Raw genomic sequence first — 21,524 nt, 5'->3', positions numbered from 1 at the left:
GATAAACATAATTTTCCCATAATGCAGATTGTGGTGTTCTGCAGAGAGAGGTTGCAATTGCTGCACGAGGAAGCGCTAGTACACACTTTTGATGAAGTTATAGGCCTGAGATTGGAAAACGCTTCGATATCCTCATTATATAACATCATTAGAAATAGAGTCATTAAGCAGAATCCTAAGGATTGCTATAAAATGTGGGAGAGAGTGACGGGGGATTCGGATATAGCTTAAGTTATTCTGACATGGTGGAAGACAGTTAGAAAGGAAATTATAAATGAGAGATGGAGGGAGTCGTATTTCAAAATTATGCATAATGCTATTTATGGTTTCAACATCCCAGCTTCTGCCTCTAATCCGGATAGGATAATTGCTTGTCTTAATTGTCAATTGGCCAAATATGATATGTACCACGGGATTTGGAGCTGTCACGCTACCCAAGACTTTTGGGGGGAAATGTGCAGGTTTGTAACAACATTCTGGGCAACATCCCTACCAATGTCTCCACAATGTATGTTATTCCATCAGGTGAGACCACCTGAGGAGGAGGATACGGCGATATCTGGACGGGTGCCCTCAATAATCCACACTGTCCTCATGATAGCAAAAAGATGTCTATTGAAGAACTGGTTGTTTAGGGAAGTCCCAACAATATCAGAGGTGACTATACAGCTGAAGAAGCTCTTGAATATAGAGCGTCTAGAAACAGAACGACATAAAGAAAAGGAAACAACCCACTTTTTCGCCAAATGGAAACGATTCATTGTTACTCAATTCGATGAGCAGGAGATCAGAGAATTGATGTCCTCGTTTCGATAGACAGCGTGGTATGCAAGAGAACACCTTAGTGGTTCTTTGGGAGCATTGGAGATATCCTAGAGGTATCAGGGAGAAAGATATTAGGACAATACCAGGTATTGTTAGACTACTTGCACAGGTCTTTATGGTGGGGTGGACGACTGGAGGTGGAATGGGATGGTTGGCTATGTGTTGGAATTAATTGTAAACTCTAAACTCTTTCTTGTAGGGACGTTCTACTGTGTAATATTTTGTGAAGGTAATGATGTCGATACATTTTGGCAAATGTTAAATTGTTTTTCAAAGTTCAATGTTGTATTGAAATATTATGTAAAATTGGAAAAAGGCAAATAAAAATGAAAGTTTAAAAAAAAAAATTATTTTTATTTTTTGAGATACAGCTGCTTTGTATCCTGATACAGAGCAGCTGTATCTAGCGCTGGGACCTGAATCCGTCAGGTCAGCGGTACTGGCGGGTTCAGTGACAGCGGGTCCTGCATGTCTCGGACATGAAGGATCGAGCTGTTATGCTAAGTTCACAAAGGGCGGATAAAAAGTATTTAGAAAGTTGAGAAAAACACACTGATAGACATTGTTAATAAAAAAAAGATTTCAAAAGGTGTACATAGCATTTAAAGATATCTCTTAGGCTTCGTTCACATCTGTGTCATGGCTCCGTTTATGGGTTCCATCAGAGCTTTCCATCAGGGGAACCCATGAGCGGAATCCAAACTGAAACAAACGGAAACCACAGGTTTCCGTTTGCATCACCATTGAATTCAATGGTGACGGATCCTGTGCAAATGGTTTCCGTTTGTCACTGTTGTGTAATGGTTCCGTCATTTTGACGGAATCAATACTGTAGTTGACTGCGCTACTCATTCCGTCAAAACGACAGTACCCTTACACAACTGTGACAAACGGAAGCCATTTGCATTGTATCCGTCACCATTGAAATCAATGCTATATCCAAATGGTGATGCATACGGAAACCTATGGTTTCCGTTTGTTTCAGTTGGGATTCCTTTCATGGTATCCCCCTGACGGAAAGCTCAGATGGAACCCATGAACGGAGTCCCGACGCAGATGTGAACAAAGCCTTAGTATGTTTGGATTAAGATATTTTACACATGCCCTAATAAGGCTTCATTCACATCTGCGTCAGGGCTCCGTTCCGACAGAAAGCTCCGACAGAACGTCGGAACGGAGCCCTGACTGACATAAACGGAAACCCTTGCACAACGGAGACAAACTGAAAGCATTGGCACTGAATCCATCACCATTGAAATCAATGGTGATGGAAACGGAAACCTATGGTTTCCATTTGTGTTAGTCAGGGCTCCGTTCTGACGGAAAGCTCTGACGGAACAGAGCCCTGACGCAGATGTGAGCGAAGCCTTACACTAAGCGAGGATGTTTCAGCACAACCGAATGGCCATTGACCAATATGAACAGTTAACATATGTTGTATGCTTTTTTCTAGCTCTCACACCAATATTTTAGGTGGACTCTTATGCCACACGGCCGTAATTTTGAGCCGATATTACGGACCGTAATTACGGATCAAAGTACGGACCTATTCATTTCTATTGCCCACGGACAGCTTCCCGTATATTTACGGAAAGGTTTCCGGGCCGCAGAAATGACCCGCAAAAAATAGGACACGTCCTATTTTTTTATTTTACGGACCATGCACCCATACTTTATAATAGGAGCACGGCGTGTGACTGTCCGCGGTTACAGGCACGACCGTGTGCAGGGGGCCTTAGGCCATGGCTACGCCTTGACTTTTTGTAGCGATATTGATTGATTTTAACTCTTGAGTGACAGCAGCAGTCCACAACATTGCATGCAACTCAATATATTCATTTAAACTGCAGCTGTAGCTCACACAGGGGGGGGGGGGTTTCCAGATGCCCGGAAACCACCCATACATACTATGAAACCAGTGGCATCGCTAGCACCGGGCGTTTTTGGCCCGGTTCCCTCGAATCCCCGGGCGACTGCCATATTCAATCGTATCTGCGTCCTCTAGGCGCAGATACAATTGAATACTACGGCACAGCTGGGAGCAATTTGCTCCCTTCTCCACCATTCACTGGGCTACATGCCACGTTAGGCATCACTAGATCGCGCTGGCCTATGCAAGGGTCCCGTCGGCGTCTCAAAGGCTGCAGGACTGAGGAGGCTGTGAGACTCTGCAGCTCCGTTCATCATGGGAACAGGGCTAGGTGAGTATAATTATTTTTTTTTTATTTTTTTTTTGGAGGTACTCTCTACAAGAGGGGGGGGGGAGTGTTTGGCACGATCTATAATGGACACTGAGTGTGGCAATATCTACACTGGTTTTTATGCTACCAGCAGAGGTCAGCACATATCCAATAGCCTAGCTTTTTCTTTTTTTTTTAGAGCTTGTAATATAAAGGGCTAGGCTGGTCAATAAGTTCAGACCAATACACGTAGAGTAAGAATAACTTGGTTTGAAAAGTATGCATTTGCAAACCCCCCTTTTAAAAATCCTGCATTTGCCCCTGAACGTCTACGGTGGTAATACCCCGTTAACGCTCAGGCCACCGGTATGCTGTCCTTGTTTTGTAATTACCAGCACAGTACATACACTGTTTGTTGGCTCAGCTTCAAAGCATTGTAGGCAGCTTTGCTGCATGACTGTCACTGAGACAATTATTACCTGCAGTGACTGAAACCTGACACACTGCCACGTGAAGCATGACTAAATCTTACATTACAATGTTAATAAGAATAATTGATGCCAGTTATGAAGCCCTAATAAAGTGTATCTGATTAGTATTGCTTTACAAGTGATGGGAAGATACAATGAAAACAGAGATACAATTTTTACTGATTTGTGAAAACCAAGAAGCCACTTGAATAGCGGAGGAAAATGTAGCTGAATTTTGGCTAACATGGCTACATGGAAAAAAATATAGACTACCACTTTATCAATCTAAAATCATTTCTATAAATGGACCAGATTTAGAACAGCTTAAATCGCATGGATGTATTATAGCTCTGTACAACCTGCAGTCACAAAGCTGTTATACAGGGCCCATAGCTCTTTACCGTAATTCTATACTTCTGTATTACTCCGATTTTTTTTCCTGTTGGATGCTGTATTACAAAGATATATTCTGTAACACAGCGCCATGCAGAGGTACATGGAGTGACTACAGCTTCGTAGTATGTGGTCTCAGGGACACCGCGTGCCAATAACAATGTCTAAATTATCCCTGTGGGGTAACCAATTTCCTACATTGAAAATTAATGGAAAACTGATTAATTGATAGAGTGGGATACTAATATATATTTTTTATTCTTTCCTATTAACAATAAACAAATGGAATATAACATTCTGCTATACTAAAACAGCGCAGGAGTATTGTTTTTTATTTTCAGTATAAAAGAAACACAGAAGATAATAACAGGCCTTACCAATAACATCATTAACAGGCACCAATATCATAAACCATCCCATATAAATAAATGTGTCCTCACTCTGGTGCCTGAACCTATACGATGAGAAAATCCTACAGTTATACGTTCTCTCATTATAACTAATGCGATTTTCCTACATTCATAAAATAAATGAGATTGTACTTATGTGGCATTACCGGACGACCTATGTAGTATATATTGCCTCTTGAGACCAATTGCCCATTTCCCAAAGCTGAACACATTTCCAGCTTACATACCTATTGCTCTCTTGTTGTAGAGCAAGCCCTATCTAAAACAACAACAGTTCCCTACCCAGAAAACCTTCACTGCCATAGGCACTCAGAAAAGTTTCCTGGGATCATAGTTTGGTTTTCTAGTGCCTTGCCAGTATTGTTATTATAGTCACTTAGCTACTTAATTTGTTTATGGAGCCCTGATCCATGGGGTTGTGTGATAGGGTATGTGCACACGTGAACTGTCTTTTACGTCTGAAAAGACAGACTGTTTTCAGGAGAAAAAAGCTGTGTCGTTTCAGACGTAAAAGCTCCTCCTGGCATTTTGCGAGGCGTCTTTGACGCCCGTAATCTTGAGCTGCTCTTTCTTTGAATTCAATGAAGAACGGCTCAAATTACGTTGCAAAGAAGTGTCCTGCACTTCTTTGCCGAGGCAGTCAATTTACGCGTCGTCGTTTGACAGCTGTCAAACGACGACGGGTAAATGACAGGTCGTCGGCACAGTACGTCGGCAAACCCATTCAAATGAATGGGCAGATGTTTACCGACGTATTGTAGCCCTATTTTCAGACGTAAAACGAGGCATAATACGCCTCGTTTACGCCTGAAAATAGGTCGTGTGAACCCAGCCATACATCCATAGGGACGGATGTACATATGGACAGATGCATGTAAACAAACAATTTCCCTTACATATAGTATATTAGGAATACAGTGCACTGCATGTATTCATTTATATGTATAGAAAAGTACAGAACCCCGTTAAAGAAATGGCATAAACAGGAATTACAAACAGCGTAGCATAGAAAAAGTGAAAATACAATTCTTTATAATCCCCGCAGCCGCACCCCAGCCCCATATGTTGCAAGCCTTACCTTATGTATGTGCTCCTTATACTTTGCCCTGCATCTTCCTGGGTCCCTCCCTTTACCTGTCCCTCGTGATCTCATACATGTCACGCCTACTGCATTGCTCATACTGGAAGTGAGACACAGAGAGACCGGCTCCAGTAAGTATCGACAATCTAAAACAGAAAAGATAGTTAGACTGCATGGGTGAACTGTTTCAATTGTACATTTGTAGCAGATGCAAAGACTAAAGATAAACATACATTAGAGGAAATGTGAAAGTTGATGAGATAAAGTTGATGTATTAAATTCATTATAGGCAAATGCAATAGGGGATATCAAGCAAGTTCTCCATCCGATAGTCAGCAATGTTCAGTCCAGCTTCGATATTGGATTCATTGTAGAGACACAACCCTGTCTATGAGGACATCTCATGTGGACAACAGTTTGTTGCAAAAAGGGAAATTGCACACACATAATGGGGCGGGATTGTTAATGTGTCACAGCTTAAAATAAATAAGAAAGAAAAAAAAAAAAAAATATATATATATATATATATATATATATGTGTGTGTGTGTTGTGTCTTCTAGGAATGCAGCACATGTATGACCGGTCAGACCTGGCATAGGGCTTGCGTCACTTTCATAACAGTCTATTACATTTGAGACATTTATCAAGGATCATGAGGTGTGTCTAAAATAAAAAATTTGACGAAATGCTAACATTTTCCTGTGCCACCTAATGATACATGATATCAGTCCTGTGCTGCCGATTTCATTTACTGATTAATGATTCACGAGCTCCACATGTAATCTGAATACACCGCTAATGTTATGCAGCCAGGAGAGGCCCTGCTGTCGCTGGAAAGGCCTTATTTACACAGGGCCCTTTTGTTGCGGTTTTTGAAGCCACAACTAGAAGTGGATCCTAAAGGTAGGGATAGTATGTAGGAAAGATTCTAGTTCTCTTTTTTTGGAATTCACTTCTGGTTGTGGCTTCAAAAACTGCATAAAAAAAACTTCACCAAAACTGCACTGTGTGAATAAGGCCTAATAACCACAATGGTATGCAAGGGCAGTGTAGTGGTTAGATCTGGATATTCTGGTTGTCACTCATACCCCAAAAACATGCTTAGACTTATTAGGGGGGATATTATGATGGGCATTGCGCCGGTTTTCTGGATTTAAAATGTTGCAAATTATGGCACACGCCATATTTGCACAATAATTTGTGACTTTTTGCAGTTTTCTGATGCTCACAGCATTTTTTTATTTATTTGTTAAAGTGAGGAGGGCTTAGCAGAAGGTTTGGGCCAACTGCGGTGTGACGTACTTATGAGGGTATGTTCACACTCAGTGTTTTCAGGCGTATTTCGGGGCGTTTACGCCTCGAAAAACACCTGAAACACCGGAAGCTGAACGCCTACAAACATCTGCCCATTGAAATAAATGTGAAAAAGAGCATTTCGTTCATACGGGGCGTCTTTTTACGTAAAAAGAAGTGCATGTCACTTTTTAAGGCGTTTTTTGGAGCTGATTTTACATTGAACAATATGAAAAATGCCTCAAAAGAAGCTCCAAATTAAAAGAAGCTTCATTTTCAGCTTCAAAAACGCCTGAAAATCAGAGGCTGTATTCTCTGAAAACTACTCCATAATTTCAGACGTTTTTTGTTAAGGGTGTGAACATACCCTTATAATTTATACCAGAAACTGCTCATAGCTGCCATAGATTTCCCGTTGTGGCGCAGTAACAGCAGAAGATTCAACACATTTTTTAAGAAGCGTGACTCCTGCGGGCTTCTTACATAAGATTGGCGTATGAAACACCAATCTTAGTAAATCTGTCCTATTGACTTCCTGTGAAATTGTCCCTAGTCTGTTGAGATGCGCATATCAGATTGTGAGCCCCACTGGTGACAAGGACATGTGAGTGAATTCACAATGCTGAGGAATACAATGGTGATGGGTATATAACAGGTTATAAAAGATGGAATCAGAACTCCTGCAACTGTTCATCTCCGTGAGGTAGATTTATTAAGAGTGGCGTACAGTCAGTTGGGTATTGTAATTCAATCGTGTCTCATGTGACTGGAACACCTTGCCCCTTTTACTAATGAAATGTGGACTGATGTGGGAGTCAGTAAGGCCCGGCTACATGACAACTTAGGGTACTGGTTAAATTGCAGGACTACCACAATGCAACCATAATGGTTTCCTATGGCCAAAAGAAAAAAAAAAAAAGCAACTTTGCAATGGTCACAAAAAAATACAACCATAGTTTTTCTGCAATCGCATCTGTCCCGCTTTGTAGCCTAAAAGTTGGGCTTTTAACGCGATTACACCAGAAAACTGTCACTTTTTATTTATAAATCTCCCCCATTTTTCTCTATGTAGACAAAATTCACATTAGTTACACAAAATGCAAAAGACAAATTTGAACCCAAAAGAGACATTTGACAGTATTATAATGTCCCTTTCTTTGTAGCCAAGTCATTTTTAAGTCTGAATTTTCCCGGTTTATTATTGAAGTGCAGTCATTGTGGCGAGCCTGGTACAAATATGCAAACAACAGATGACAAAAAGATTAATTAAACAGGTTTGGTTCCAAATTAAGGCAAACAGTACAAGGCTTAGCTGGAAATATTGTGCAGTGTATGATGGCAATATTGCTTGTACTTCCTCACCAGTTTGTGTTCTACCCGTGGCTTTCATAAAATGCACATCGGCAATGTTTCGGAGCATCTGCTGTTATGCGTACTCCTATTTTTGGTGCTGTATTTTGAAATGAATAGGAGCAGGAACATTTGATATCAGTTCCTCACAATTGTTTTGAAACTAGGCATGAGAGAGATTTCTAAGGCCTCATGCCCACTTCAGGTTTTTCCTTCAGGGTGCTATACGTTGTCACGGATAGCACCCTGAACCCATTCATTTCAATGCACTTGTTGTTATAACGGAAACCGTGCGGCCGTTCCGTCAAAAGTAGGGCAGGTCCTACTCCTGCCCGTTTTTGACGGAACAGTCTCGGCCTTCTCATTGAATTCAGTCCGTGAAACAACGGGCTACACACAGAAGCCATCCGTGTGCAGCCGTGTGTGACGGGACCGTCAACAAGGGCCGTTCAACGGTCGACGTGCATGAGGCCTTTGTGTGTGTGTGTGTGTGTGTGTGTGTGTGTGTGTGTATATATATATATATATATATATATGTGTGTAACGGGTCTGCCAGACATTTTAGAAGTAGGACGTTCCTAGCAAATAGGAATCATCTCATGTAATGTTTTTGCGCTGTTGACCGTTGGAGAGGGAAGCCCCAAATATATTTAAACTACTATGTTTTTGGTTTTGGTGCAATTTTACCTGCACTTTTTTTTTTGTTAGCATAAAAATGGAATTGTAATATGTGCTAAAATTAGGATGTATGATATCGTGCTTCATTTACAGCAATTTCCTAATACATTTCTATTTCTTTGTATGCGCAAGAGTGATTCAATAAAGCCAGGAATAACATTATCCCAATGGCTCACTTGCAGCCTGATTTTACAAAACTGTATGTCTGCACTATACTTATAATACAGATCACTAAAATAGTCGCCTCCATTCTGCTGTGAGGGGGATATGCCACTGCCCCGCTCTATTATTTTAGTTCTTCCAATCAGGGCCAGCCGTAAGGTTTTTGTTTTTTTTCTTCACTATTTAATTTCTTTCCATTAAAATCATTGTATTTCAAATATTACTTTTTTAATTAACAGCAATTACCACAAAGTTTTTCACATTTTCCCCCTCACTCCTTTTCACCCTCACTCCTTTTCACCCTTTCACTTAGACTTACAATCGATGATGCCCTCTACACCACTGTACACTGCAAAAAATATATACAGTTCAGAAGTTTCAATTCCACACAATGACAAAGTAAATACCACCATACAGTGATCAAATAATAGTTCCATACATAAAGTACAGTGCTATACGATGTCTAAACAATACCGCTACACAATTATTAATATTAGTGGTGGTTGCAAGCCTTGTGTGCGTGCCATCCTTCAGCAGGAGTGGATGATCCGCCCTGTGTGACTGCACAAATGGCACACACCTAAGGCCAGCCTTGCTCCCAATCACAAAGAGAGTTAGGCCATGTTAACACAGGGCGGGTACGCTGTTTAAATGTACGAGCATATCCGCCCTGGAACCCGCAAAGAATTCCTGCCTTAAAACCACACTAAATTATGGTGCTGTTTTTCGGGCAGAATGTCCACTGCAGAAAAAAGAAGTAAAAAAAAAAAAGCTTATACCGCTTTCTCCGTAGTCATGGTGAAACGTCCCTCTGTTGTCTGTGCAGTCCAGCCTCCTGGGATGACATTTCATCCCATGTAACCGCTGCAGCCTTTGATTGGCTGCAGCAGTCACATGAGATGAAATGTCATCCCAGGAGGCCAGCCTGGATGGAGAGCAGAGAGATGTGTCGCCACCAAGAGAACAGGGTAAGTATAATCCTTTTTTTTTTTTTCTCTGAGTTTCGATTGAGTTGCAATTTGTTATTTGCTGTTTGTTGTGGGTTTTACGTCCCCATTGATTTCAATGGGAAAAACCCGCAACAGAAAAGTAGCGATTCCGAAGCATAAATTGACATGCTACGGATTAAAAAAATGCACTGCAGGTCAATTTGTGAACATTTTTTTTGGCCGATTTTTTTTTTTTTATTTATTTATTTTTATTTTTTTTACGCAGCATGTGGATGAGATTTGTTCACATGTCATCCACTCTGCTGCTACTTTATTACGCTGTGGATTTTCCAAAATGATATCCGTTGCAGTGTTTACGCTACATGTAGACATACCCTAATTCTGATAGATTATTAAAGGGGTTGTCCACTACTGAACAACTGATGACCTATCCACCGTTAAGCCGCTGCGGCTGCCACCGGGCATTGGATGTTATGGCCCATTATGTTATGTACAGAGCAGGAAGCAGGGTGCTCCGTACATAGCTTAGCGGCTGTGCTGCCAATCTGCAGCTCTGCTCCTATTCACTTGAATGGGAGCAGAGCTGTGGTACTGCAGCTCGGCCGCTATTCAGTGGCCGGAAACCAAGTGCTTTCCGGCATGTACTTCCGGTGCTTGGAGGCAGCCATAGTGGCTTAACAGTGCAGGGTCCAGGTGTCAGACCCCCACAGATCATGTACTGATGACCTATCCGGTGGATAGGTCATCAGTTTTCCAGTAGTGGACAACCCCTTTAAGTATTTGTATATGCAGCTATCTGAAGGTATGTGATATTACAGTTTAAAGGGGTTGTCTTTTAGAAAACCTTTTTTCAAATACCCTATTAGGTTATTCCTAGTTAATAAAAATTAGGAAGAGTGAAATTATAAATTTTCCCAGTGGTGGTGCTTCAGGGGAACATTTGCTGCTGAATTTGCTCACAGGATCCCCTTCACTCTTGGAAAATATGCAGGGAATTATTTGCGAGGAAGCTGATTCTGCCTTGTTCTCTCTACCCCTACACCTTCCACTTCCAAGGCCGCACCTTCAGAAATCTCGGAATATGTTGAAGACGAGGAAGAAAGAGAGATTGATAATGCTGAAAGTGATTCTTCAGATGATAATTAAGGGAGACCTCTTTGTTTGGCAGAGGATACTAAACAGCTAGTTAAAGTGGTCTGAGCGACTATGACCTTTAAGGAAGTGAAGAAACGCAGATCAATTCAAGATGAAATGTTCGAGGGTATGGACTTCAGGAGAAAAAGTTTTCCCTGTCCACAAAAACATTAAAAAAATATAATTCTAAGAGTGGAAAGACCTGGAAAAAAGGATCTCTACTCCTAGAAATTTCATGAAAAAGTATCCTTTTGCTGAAGAACATGCGGAGAAGTAGGATAAAACCCCAAAAGTAGAAGCGCCTGTAGCCCACATTTCAAACGCACATCTTTCCCATTTTAAGATCTGTCTGATGAGAGAGCCTATGGACAAGAAGGCTGAAGAGATTTTAAGGAAGTCTTCAGAACATTTCAACTCTAAGACACCTAGAGAGCAAATTTTAGCCTCTGTTCCAGTGCTTTTAAAAGCTGTGGACTTTAATTCTGATGCATCAGTCGATTCAGTAAGATTGAGCCCAGGGCAGCTGCTCATATCCTTATTCATCAGGAATCCCAAAGATTTCTGAGGTTCGAAATTCATCAAGAAGGAACAATACAATTTTAGTTTTAGGCTTTACCCTCCAGCATTTTAAGTGCCCCAAGAGTCTTTACAAAAGTAATCACAGAAGTGACAACTTTTCTTCATTCCATAGACCTAATCATCATCCCATACTTCTGATCTTCTAATTTAAGCCAACTCAAGTCTCCTCTATGCCTTCCCACATTTTCTGCTTATCATAAGAGTACTGAAAATTTGGCAGGAAGGCATCAGTGTCCTTATGATAACTTTATAATGGCCAAAGAAGTTCTGTTTTCCTCTGCTCCTTCAGAAGTTGCAAGAAACCAGTTGGAATCTTCCACAAATAGAGGATATAGTTAGGATAGAGAAGCTTCTGTCCCAGGGTCCAGTGTAACACCCAGAAGTTAATCAACTTCCACTGACAGAATGGATGTTTAAAGGCAGATTCTAAAAGCGAGAAGACTCTCAGACAAAGTAATTCATACCATGCAAAAAAGTAGAAAGCGGATAACTCCAAAAATGTATTATTAGGTATCGAATGCCTTCTTTGCCATTTATAGAAGGATCCTGTTCTTCTACCTAACATCTTCTGCTCCCTTCCAGGTGGATATTCCAACCATTTTGGACTTTTTGAAATTTAGGCCTGGAACTTGGCCTTAAAACCAGCACCATTCAAGTCCATGTGGCAGCCAAAAGGTTGATCCACTGCAAACAAGAGGTGGTTCTTCCATCATTATGTGACTATTCAAAAAAAAAAAAAGGCAGAAATTGTACACCCTAGACACGAGAAGGTGTGTCTTTACATATTTAGAAAAAAATAATCCTTTAAGAAAAAATTGTCAGGGGAAAAAACACAGGTGACCGGTCAAAATTTCTATTGCCAAATGGTTCAAGGAAGCTATCTCTTTCTCTTACAAGCTCTTGGAGTTAGCCCTCCACCGATTCTTAAGGCTCATTCCACCAGAGCCGTCTCTATTTCATGGGCTAAATGTACTTTGTCTCCATTGAGCAGATCTGCAGGGCTGCGACATGGTCAAGTCCAAATAATTTTTTTCATCAATGCAGATTGGACTTACTTTCTAATCCGGACTTGTTGTTTGTCTGCAAAGTCTTACAAGCCCGTGCCGCCCCCCCCCCCCAAAAAATCTTTTGATAGTCCTGGAGGTGCCATCATGGAGACATAATGTAAAAGTGATGATTACATAGGTGACTGTACAGATTCTTTTGTACAATAAGGCTTTGTTTTTTTTTTAATATATAACTAAAATTTGGGGGCTGATTAGCTCCTTTCCCAACGCCTGGAAGAGACATGGGCAGGAAGAAGTCCTAAAAAAAAGAACAATCCTGTGTCACGAACTGTGGGTATGTGGACCCACTTGGCCGTAGCGGGATAGCAGCTGGCCAATAGAGTACCAAGTCAATATATAAATAGTCCAATCACAAGGGTACCTGTAGTGGTTCAAACAGTAGCAATGGCTAGGCACAGATGGGACCTTTACAGCAGACACCAGATGTGGTGTAACACAGCAGGCGGAACCGGTGGCAACAACACGACTCCCAACAGGTTTAAGGCACAGGAACAAATAGCACAGGATACAGGTAGCAGGGCACGGGAACAGGATAACACTAAGCGACCATTTGCAATCCTAACATAGGAAAGCGGAACAACTCTCAGGCAATGAGCAAACAGGCAGGGCCCTTCTTAGGCTGGGTTCACACACCCTATTTACGGACGTAATTCGGGCGTTTTAGCCTCGAATTACGTCCGAAAATGCGGCTCAAAAGCGTCGGCAAACATCTGCCCATTCATTTGAATGGGTTTTACAATGTTCTGTGTCGACGGTCATTTTTTTTACGCGCCGCTGTCAAAAGACGGTTCGTAAAAAAAACGCCCGCGTCAAAGAAGTGCCTGTCACTTCTTGAGATGTAATTGGAGCCATTTTCCATAAACTCCATGGAAAAACCGTCCGTAATGGACGCAGTGAAAAGCGCCTGCACATGCCATTACGTCTGAAATTCCAGAGCTGTTTTCTCCGGAAAACAGCTCCGTAATTTCAGCCGTAACGGAGGCTGCCGTGTGAACATACCCTTATAGTCCAGGATGATCATGGGCTAATTAGTGATAATTCCCACGTGTGCGTGCTGGCCCTTTAAGGCCGGGCACGAGCGTCCACGTGCACAATATGGGACACAGCGGACCGGAATGGAAGTGAGCGCTGGCGTCTCCTGGGGAGGAGATGCAGGCCAGCGCTAACAGATCCATGTCTGCGGCCGCCGGGGTGTGAGTAATCCCGACGGTCCGCGGCCATGGACACCACACCCTGCATGTGATATATGTTGGATATATGATGACTGCAGAGTGAGATTGGGAGTATATACTTAACCTTTAGGGTATGTTCACACTTGTCAGATTTGCCTTGGGCAAATCCAAATCCGAGGCTGAAACTAGGATTTGTGCTGCGGTTGTCTAAGTGGATATTCACGCTAATTAGCCTTGTTATTAAATTAAGCTTATTGGCGACTTTTCCATGGCAATAATGAACATGCTGTTGATTTTCTGCACAGAGGTTTTCATTGATGCGGAATGTCAGTGGATTTGGTGCGGATTTAGGTACAGAAACCACGCCTAAAAAGGTTATCCAGGAGTTTTACAATTTTACAGGAGGGCACTGGAGGGTGTAAAATTAACTAACAGGCACTCACCCATTCAAACGCCCCACGCTGCATCTTTGACGCACCCATTCGCCACTGATGTGGTCCCAGAGGCTCCATCTGCAGTCTTGTGCTGTTCATCGCGGGCCTCAGTGGTAATCATTCCATAAACCGCAGATGACAGCTGAGGCCATCAATTGTCTGCAGCTGCATGCGACCGATTATGGGTTATTTAAATATCGGGCGCCAAATATAACGGCACCGATATCGAAATAACGGAGGAGTATAGGAAAAAAAAATTAAAGTGCCCCAGGATTTGTGCAGCCCTCCCCATTACATGTTACACTCAGCTGCACGTGTATGGGCAGGTGAAAGGTTCTCATTAACCCCTTTAAATCCCCATCAAATCCTTAAAGTGTGAACTTAGCTTTAATATTGTTAGGAGATAAGTGTGTCATAACACACTAATATAAGGTGTGGCCCTCCCGAGGGACTAAAGTCCATGTGAGGCGGCTCTGAATTATGCTTCCTTAATGACATTTATTTTATTGCACTTTACAGTAGGATGACCCATTGAAGATCTCTAGTGATATACTATATTTATATTGGGCTTCTCATCCGCGTTGGGACTCTGTTCATGGGTTCCATCGGGCCTTTCCGTCAGGGGACTAGGTTTCCGTTTGCATCACCATTGATTTCAATGGTGACATATACTGTGCAAATGTTTTTTACGGTCCGTGCTCCTATTATAGGAGTATATAAGTATAGGAGCACGGTCCGTAAAATAAAAAAATAGGACGTCCTATTTTTTTGGGCATGTTTCTACGGCACGGACACCCTCCAGTAGACCTACGGGAAGGTGTCCGTCGGCCATAGAAATGAATGGGCCCGTAATTACTGTCCGTAAGTACGGGCGATTTTAGGGTCGTGTGCATGGGGCCTTACAGTAAGGTCTCATGCACTCTGCCATTTTACGGATGTTGTAGGGATCCATAATACAGCAGCTAAAATAATTCCTAAGCCTGTACCTCTGTGTGCCTACGATTTCATACAGCGGTTTCTTCTATATTCATCCATGGGGAGAAAAAATGATACCATGCTGTGTTACTAAGGTATTCTCCTCTAGAAACATTTATTTTCACAGACCGTGTTGCCGCACGGAGGCATCATACAGCTGCACAGTGCCTATCGCTTCATCATTACAGCCTATATAGCAAAGAGCAGCTGAAATGATCATCGGACACTGGTCTGCTGTTTAAAAACTTCATAAAGGAATGGTATAGAACACTGCGCACTGTAATGCTTTCAGTAGTGTAGTATGCTTCTGTGCCTCCATAGTACCTCTCTCCTCACACACCTATACGCCCCTTATAAGGAGGATGGCAGCATTCTCTACTGTATACAGCCTTGCTTAGAGGTTCCCTGCACACTGTCACAAAGTGGGGCTGAGCACTATATAAGGGAGAATATCCTGTGTTTGGGTTTGGATCAGTGTGTCCCACAGATCTTGCATCCTCCTCAAATTCCTTTTCCATGTATGGCCAAATCCCAGGCGGGAGGGCAGCTGGAGGGGGGGGGGGGGGAGTGCCTTCCCCCATTGGCTGCTCTCTTCCTCTGGATTTAGGACCCTGTGAAGCTTAATGCAGACCTTCCCTGTGTCCTGATCCACAGAGAAGATCTCGGAGTTGCTGTCAGCCTTACTTCTGAACAGGTAAGAGGTGCATAAGGATTCTAAATTAACACTTTGTCAACCTCTCCCCTGCAGCTTTTCTACCACACCTGCGCTAACCTTTCCTTTTACCTTGTATTGTAACAATATATCTTCCCTCAATTATCTTCTCGTCCTGAAGTCTTTATTTTGTAAATATTTGTTTGCCACGGGCAAGCATATAGTATATACTATGATTTGGAAAATGTAAATTCATAGACAAAGGATTATTTGTACCTTATTTGTTTTACTAAATGCTATGACAAACTTCATATGTAGTCCATAAAGGACTGTTAGGCTGAGTGCATCCTTCACACACACTTTTTCAGCATTTTAAAATGCTTCTCCGTTTGTTTTTCATGATGTTTTTTGGGGAGAGAAAAAAAGCTGTGAAAAACACAACATAAACTGAATCCAGCCTAAGGGGTTTTCCAAAATAATAATAATTTAAGGTTTATCTAATAGGGGTCCCTTAGATTGGTGCTGAAGAATGGTCTGAAACATATACTATATAACCATGTTGGAGCATAGTATACATTAAATGTTTTATTTCTCTACTGCAAAGGAGCTCCTTTAAGATATTTCAGCCCATTAGGTATGTAAAAACGTATTGTTTCATTTGTGTTTTTGAAACTACTGTAATTTTCTGCACCAGCCAAATGTTGAATTGTAGTAAGCAAAACAAAACATTCATACTGTGCAGCTGGAAACTGCTTGCTTTAAGGGCATTTTGTGGTTTTTCTGCATTTTTCAATATTTACTATACTTCAAATTGTTGCAGATGCAACTATATTTATTTTGTAAATGTTCAGATTTTAGTGTGCCTACTCCAAAATATAGCACTGGCAACAAATCCACAGACATCTGCAACTGGTCCAGAGTTCTGAAAGGTATCAATAAACACAATATAAGCAGGAAAAATGCAAAACAAGGGTGCCCGACAGATGTAGTAAATATTCCTCTTTTTTTTTTCTAGCTTTTTTTTTTTAGCTTTAGGTTGGATTCACATGACCGTGAATTGCGTCCGTGCAGGCCGCGTGGTTTTCCCGCGGCTCGCATGGACCAATAGAAGTCTATGGGGCAGTACAGACAGTCCGTGCTTTTTGCGCAGCGTTTGTCCGCTGCGTAAAAAGCGCGACATGTTCAATATGTCGGTGTATTTCACGCCTCACGCACCCATTGAAGTCAATGGGTGTGTGAAAACCACGCAGGTCGCACGGAAGCACTTCCGTGCGAACTGCCTGTTTCGCGCAACAGCTGTCAAAAGGATGAATGTAAACAGAAAAGCACCACGTGCTTTTCTGTTTACAAACATCCAAATGACGTGTCATAATGATGGCGGCTGCGCGAAAACCACGCAGCCGCGCATCGTATGATGCTGCCTCACGGAGCAGGTAAGTGGCTTTTGCGCATGCAAAACGTCGCGTGTTTTGCGTGCGCAAAGACGCCACGGTCGTCTGAATCAGCCCTTATTTGAACTACATTTTTTTGGACCAAACCGGAAAACACTCTAGCATTCTCACAGTGGTACCATACGGTGGAACACAGAGTACTTATGTGTCCTTGATATGGACTCTTCTTCACATGAGGCATTTGTCTGCAATTATAAACTGCATATAAAAGCCCCTGTGTTTTTGTTTTTTTACTGCCGTCTGTTATTTACTGTCATATTGTACATACGTTTTACCTGGCGTTTTTGAAGTGCTATAGAGAACCCTATGGAGAAAAGTGCCAGAAAAATGCCATACCTAGAGCATGCTGCATTGTGATAAAAATTCTGCTGACCCCACAAATGTTACAAAAATACAAAAAAAAAAAAGCGCGGTGTATGTAAATGTTCTCATATTTTACTGTAGACAATCTGACAACATCGTTTTTTTTATAAAAGCCAAAAACTGTCAAAACGTGTGTGAAACCAGGCTTGGGGACTATGCACACGGCTTTGCTGTGTGCATGAGCTCTAAGTCTATGGTCTGCTTTATGATGTGTTGACACAGTGTAGTTTTATTTCAGTTTTTACATGCATTTTTGCATGACATAAACTAGGATTGGATCCAAAAAGATAATTATTAAACCATAAGTATAAGTCATGCAGAGCATACATGTATGTGGTCACCAATCCCTTTGCATGTGTGTTTTTTTTTTGTTTTTTTTTTATCCAAAACCAAAGGTGGATCCTAATATAGGAAAAAAAAACTACAGTAGGCGAACCTGGCCTAAATCTTTCCTTCTATGTCTTTCTTCTCCACTCCTGGTTTTTATTTAGCATTAAAGAAAAACAAAAAATAGGCCTAGGAGATTCCATATTTGCTATTAAGATATAGTGATAATCAGTATGATGCAAAAGTTCATTACATCATAGCAAAAATTACAAAATGTAAGTCCAACTGAATGGGGTTGTCAGGTTTGGAGAACCCCTTCCTGTAAGATAAGTCCCTTGAAGATGACTTGATTGCGAGAGGTCACGCTGCTGGATCCCTGTGATCGACTGTTCTCTCCAGGGGAAGCCATTGCACTTTGCTGCAAGGGATATGAAGAATTACATGGTGTCTATTCAAAACAAGCCAGAACCTCCATAGCGAGAGCCATTTTTTTTTTCTTCAAAAGGCAGATGTTTCATGGCCTCTTTTTATATTCAATTGCTCTATATATGTCTACAACAGACGGTGATTAATGCAATTTCCAAAAATAGTAATTGCAAAAAAAAGAAAGACAAAGGATCAGGCATGCGGCTTCAAAATCACACCGTGTTAGGGCAACATGGCCTAAAAAAACATGTGCATTTCAATTCAATTCACTGCAACAAAACATCTGACTGTTGTCGTTGCAGCAAAATAACGCACAAAAAGCAGTACTTGTATGTTACGAACCTATAAGCTCACCATAGTAGATTTTGGTTTGTGGGATCCATCAGCACTCAAATACTGTACCTTATGTAAATTGGCATTATTAGTGATTCAGAATTAGTGATTACATATATTGCTGAATATCATCAGTTATGCAGAAAAGATTATTGTAAAATATTATTGAACATGGGGAAAACAAATGTATCTACTATAAAACGGAAAACTCAACGTATCTGTTCCTATAGAGAATTACATTTAGTAACAATACCCAGTTGAAATTACGAGTAGGTACATCTAAGTGACTGGTCTTCCAATAGTTATAAATTTGTGCGAGAATGTTCCACATACAGTCTGTAGTCAAGATGTTTTGTATGGGGAGTGATTAAACTACAAATTCCAAGCCCGAAACTCTTCAGAACAGGACATGCCCATCTATGGCCTACAGAGAAGATGAGAAGCTTCATCTTCAAGAAGTCTGGCCAATATTATAAGGAGATGTTTGTACTCCGTAAGAGAATTCTACATAGTATTTTACATTAATATGAGTCTAGATGATCACGTTTGGAAATAATACTGAGAGAACACGGAGTGGCTTTTTTTATGCTATGTTTTTATGTCTGGCTCCCAAAACCCCAGCAAACAACTGATTTTGCCAGGGAAGATTCAGTTCTACATTTCCTTTGCAGTGGCCAGGAAACCCCTCTATGACATCCATATGTCCTTATAGGGAATATGGACAGAGGTTGTCCTAATGGGGCAACCTCTTAAACTGATCATAAACACAAGCTGTTGCTGCTCATTAACATGCCCTTTTAACTTGGCCAAACAGGCATCATGTTGTTTGTATAGAAGGATGGAGATTAGCAGCTGTCTGGCACCACTTATCTTGATGGAATATAGGATAGGACTAGTAACAAATCAACCATTTGATGGTTGTTTCCCCAAGACTGGAAATAACAGGGGACTGTCTAGCTGAGTCAAGAGACCAGATGGTCTCATTATCTTATGCCTATTGCCAGCAGTATGGCTGTCTCGAGAGAACAGAAATGAATGGACCCCTAGCCAGGTCCAGAACTGTGACCATAAAAATAATACCCATAACCATTTATTTTTTGAAATGCTGCATTTGCATATGAGTTCTGATCTTATATTCGTGGTAATCCTCTTTAAATAGTAGATTAGGACAATATGTTAACTCATTAGTGACTGCCATTACGTCTTTTTACAGCGGTCACTAAGTGGCCTTATTCCGATTTTAATACAGCTTTTGACGGCAGCCTGACTGGTGCAGATGCTCGACTGTTTGATGACAGTTGGGCTCCTGCTCTAACAGCCGTAATTGGTGTTCCCAGTTATTTTAACACCCTTAGATGCCGTGGTCAGTAGCAACTCGTGGCATCTTACTGGTTTACAGAGGGTGGCCCACTAATGCAATCGCGGGCTGCCGATTGGTTGCCATGACAGGAGGGCCCCAAACAAAGGCCCCCAGGCCTGCCATGGCTGTATGCCACAGACTCCAGCTACTAATTCCCATGTACCCCAAAGTGGTACCGATGAAAACTACATCTCATCTAGCTAAAAACAAGCCCTCATATGGCTACATCAATGGAAAAAAATGCAATGCGGTGATGCAAATATAAATTATGTAAAAATAAAGTGTTTTTGTTGTACAAATGTAGTAAAACATAAACAGAAATATACATATTTGCTATCACCATAATCGTACCGATCCGTAAATTTAAAATGTAAAAAATAACAGCAGATTTAGTTTTTTTTCCATTCCCCCAAAAAAGTTTATAAAAGTTAATAAATGATGTACCCCAAAATGGTGCTATTTAAATATACAGAACATTCAGCTAAAAACAACCCTCATGCAGTTATGTTGACGAAAAAATAGAAAAGTTAAGGCTCTTAGAATGCGACGTTGAAAAAAATGAAAATGTATGTTAATCATTTAGGGCCAAAATAGGCTGGTCATTAAATGGTTAAATATGTAACCCACACTGTAAAAATTTGGTGTTATGTGATCCTAAAGTGAATTCTGTAAGTAGCAAAAATTTAATCCAAATCATTTGGAGCATTATTAGACATGTCAATAAAAAAGGCTGAAAGTTGCTGTGCAACATTATGGTAAAACAGATTTTCAGAGTACAGAATGGACTATCTGAGTATAGATACTTATGGGTTCCAAAAAAGGACTCCAAACCCAAGTTGCAGACTTGACCATGTATGGCTAACCGAGAATGGATAAACAGTATTACGTGCCTTTCCATTTAGTAATGGGGTTCTCTTCATCTTGCCTTAATAATCTGTCCTGGCTATGTCCTGCCAAACCTAGAAGCCTTTTCTTATATTAAATTATTGCAGTACATACATGCAATATGTTGCCGTTTGTGGCTATAATGTCCCATTATGAATTGCCTGCAAATAATTGTCAATACAAAATATCCTCTGCCCATTCACCTGGCCAATTTTTTTTTTTATTGCATGGGGCAATATAATTAGATAAATAGGCTAGGAAACATCTAAAGAGTTAAAACATCTGAGCTACACTTAGAATTTGGGTTCTTGCAATGAATTAATTAGAAAGCTGTGTGTGCCTAGCTGTATATTGTCAGAGCTACAATCCTCTATACATTATACATATATTCTCCTAGCACATACAATCAATACAAACATATATACAGGTGGTGTTTACAGTCTAAGTACTGCCCTCCTGTTAAGGCCCTTTTACACAAGGCCTATGGTTGGGCAAACCAGTGCTCATGTGAATGCTCGTCCCTAATTATTGCCCTGTGTAAACAGGGCAGCGATTAGCCGATTAATGCGTAAA

The 21,524-nt window shown here is 41.1% G+C and overlaps 2 protein-coding genes across 5 annotated transcripts in view; one reads left to right on the top strand and one right to left on the bottom strand.

The window, feature by feature from the left end:
- Window positions 1-5,436, bottom strand: part of LOC142665630 (phosphatidate phosphatase LPIN3-like) — a 64,678-nt gene extending 59,242 nt beyond the window's left edge. Inside the window, exon 1 of one of the 2 annotated variants that reach the window (XM_075845351.1) lies at window positions 5,357-5,436. The gene's annotated coding sequence lies outside the window, so the exon portion shown is untranslated. Of the gene's footprint in view, window positions 1-735; window positions 774-5,356 lie in introns of those variants that run through there. The other variant, XM_075845352.1, reaches the window with a different exon arrangement.
- MYL9 (myosin light chain 9) overlaps window positions 1-21,524 on the top strand; it is a 41,403-nt gene that overhangs the window by 10,347 nt on the left and 9,532 nt on the right. The window contains exon 1 of one of the 3 annotated variants that reach the window (XM_075845355.1): window positions 5,433-5,490. The exons of 1 other annotated variant lie outside the window; for it this stretch is intronic. The gene's annotated coding sequence lies outside the window, so the exon portion shown is untranslated. Of the gene's footprint in view, window positions 1-5,432; window positions 5,491-15,754; window positions 15,849-21,524 lie in introns of those variants that run through there. One more of the 3 variants, XM_075845356.1, reaches the window with a different exon arrangement.

Source organism: Rhinoderma darwinii, chromosome 13, assembly GCF_050947455.1.
Source record: "Rhinoderma darwinii isolate aRhiDar2 chromosome 13, aRhiDar2.hap1, whole genome shotgun sequence".
NCBI classification, from domain to species: Eukaryota; Metazoa; Chordata; class Amphibia; order Anura; family Rhinodermatidae; genus Rhinoderma; species Rhinoderma darwinii.
Note: the sequence above shows the minus strand (reverse complement) of the source record. Positions and strands in the feature narration are given on the sequence as shown.